Source organism: Mytilus galloprovincialis, chromosome 6 (assembly GCF_965363235.1).
Source record: "Mytilus galloprovincialis chromosome 6, xbMytGall1.hap1.1, whole genome shotgun sequence".
In the NCBI taxonomy this organism is placed as follows: Eukaryota; Metazoa; Mollusca; class Bivalvia; order Mytilida; family Mytilidae; genus Mytilus; species Mytilus galloprovincialis.
The window spans coordinates 73774661-73777772 of NC_134843.1; positions in this window are offsets into that span (position 1 = coordinate 73774661).

Here is a 3112-nt window from a genome sequence, read left to right on the forward strand (position 1 = left end):
TCATGAAAAGGGAAGGGGATCATAGTGATGACGTAAGGAAAATATCTGATATCATCTGTGAAACAGTTATTCCACAAAGGTCAACCAACTCGTGATGGCAATAGCAGGCAATAGCAGGGCCAGATGTCAGAGCTAAAAAGGAAAGCAAGCATGACTAATTGTTCAGAATTTTATTCTAGTTTTTAATGTGATAACAACATGATTATAACAAAATACAGTGACATATGACTAATGTTATTAATGACAAAGTAATTAGTAAATATCAAATAATGATAAACTAGGCTGATTTTTCTGCAACATCATATCCAAACTACCATTAATACATCAATATATATTTGCAATTGAATGTCAAATATATGCTACTATCTATTTTGATTTTGAATATGCAGAATCTAGGTTTCCTGGAAAGAACTTTTCTTTGTGAATGCTGAAATCACAGAATGCTGTCAAATCTGTAGTTTTTTCCTTTTTCTTTTTAATTTTGATTGTAAGGCATGGTATAATACAAATGTTAATTTCATATTGTATTTGGCATTTGGTTTTCAGAATGTAGGTGAAACATACAGTTGGTACAAAAAATAAATCACTAAAAAATTGTAATTGATTAGTTTGAATATGACAAGAACTTGCATTTATTTTTTATAAACTCTACATCAAATAAATAATAATGATCAAATCTAGCAAAACCTCTTCAATTCTTCAAGTTCAATGAGACCTGTAATATTCTTATACTTATCATGCTTATGAGACATACAAATATGATAATTCAATGCATTTTATATAGCAATGAATATGATTGTTACAAAAAAATAAATGGTAAATGGTATGACATCAAGCAAACACTATGCAAATGAAATACACAGATCTTTGTTTTGGTCGTACTTTAATTTAATGAAATGTATATGATAGTATTTATAGTTTACATTTTTTAGCATTTATATCTATAACAGATTTGGATGAACTAAAAATACTGTGACAATGAACTGTATCATGTTTTACGCAATTTTAGGATTTCATTTCTGAATACGACATTTGACATCTCAAAGATTTGACCATCAAAACTGGTATAGCATTGTTAAAATTTAATTCCTTTAATATCTATGACAATGCTTCCTTTCTTCAGACAATGAAATTTAAATAATTAAAGTATTTAAAAAATCAGCTTTAGATTGTAAACATTTAATTGTTGACCACTTGAAATTTTGAAAATAAAAATCTATATGTGATATACATGCATATGTATTTAAAATGCTCTTTTATCATATTATTTCTTTCCATTATAAAAATATGTAGAGCCTCATGAAAAATATTACAATTCAAAATAAATTTGAAATTTTCATTCAAGCAACAAAATAAACAAACATACTTTTGTTACTAACACATCAGTATCAGTGTAACTCTGCTCTGCAATTATATATATGGAATTACAGTGAAGAACTTCCTAAAGGGTTGAAAACTATTTTCTTATGGTTATCAATAATAAATGGCTACCATATGTTACATTGTCTACTTAAGTCTTTTACTTCTGATCATACATTGTAGAAAATAATTTTGCATTTTCAAGGTCAGGTACAGGTGAGAATCAACTACCTAAAACATTTTGCTGTGTTCTAATGGAACCATAAGTCAGTATATAATATTATAATCTTTTTACAATGCTCTACTTTTCTATCTACTGTAATCCATGTAAATAAAAAATGTCAAATAAAATATACATCAATATAACACTTGTCATAAAAACTCTTATATTTACAATGTTACACATTTACAGATAAGGCCATATTTTACAAACATGATCACATGTAATTTTGCCATTTAAACAAAACACAACATAAAAAGTTACATTTTACATGTATAATTCCAAACTTGATTAAAAGTAAATTCTCAGTTTTCCTGTTGTATGCATAAATACATAAAAAAAAGTAATGCCAATCTGTTATCAACAAGTTTTGATCCTATATTGTATAGCGGGTTATTTTCGCTGATAGAACAAAATCGCCAAAATAAATTCCGCCAATTTAAAAGAGTACATGCAAAGGTATTGATGAAAGCCAAAATAATAACTGCCAAAATATTTCGTATACCTAATTCAATGAAAATCGCGAAATTATACACCTGCCATACGGTATTGGGAATTAATAGATTTTCATGCAACATGTGTCATCAGGAACAATAGACAATACATTCCCAATTGCATAAATAAAACAAACCAGGCGGGTTTTTTATTTTAAGAAATTAAATATGTTATCCATTTATCATTATGATATATGATAAGTCATGAAAGTATCAACTTCATGTTTTAACAAGTTAAATTATGAAATCATGGACATGTTCTTTTATCAGTAAGAAAATACATTAGTAGAAAAGTTATTAAACTTAATCTGATTCCATTTTTGGGGTTCTTATCTATATAAGTGCTGGAAATATTGTGATTACAGTAAGCAATTCTCGTTTTTTTTTTATATCAAATGTTGAAAACCTGCTTATTTTCTCAAAAGTGATCAGTTGTTCAATTTAGTCAGAAAAATATTTGGTGAAATAAAATATGTATTGTTCAATAAAATTTATTAAAATATTTGAATTATTTTAATGACTCTTTCAAACTTTAATTGTAAAATTATACAATGTACTGAAAGTCTAATTTGGATAATTTGTACTCCTGATAAAATAAAAATATTTTCTCCTCCATTGAATATGTGTCAATAATTTGATCATGTTGATTGTATAAAATCATTTTTAAGAGGATGTAAAATGTAAAAAGAAAGGTCACACGCAATGTCAGAGCTAAGTAAGGAAAAGTTTGAAAAGTGGACACTTTAAAGTTTTAGTAGTTGATACAATTTTTAAAAGACAAATTAAAGCCATTGAAATTGTTTGTGTAATGTCTTTTCGATGGTTTAAACCTGTCTTTTTGAAAAGTTTTATGCACAATACATTGTTTGAACAAGGCCCCAGAAAGCTTCTACTGGTTCTTGTAAGTTTTGTAATTTTAGAACTTATGTTGTAAAAAGCACAATAAACAAACATTTGTTTCTCTCTCTCTCAAAGCTAATGGTTAAGATTTTAATTAATTTGAAAAGTTGCATTAGTGAAGAATGATTTTACATGTTGG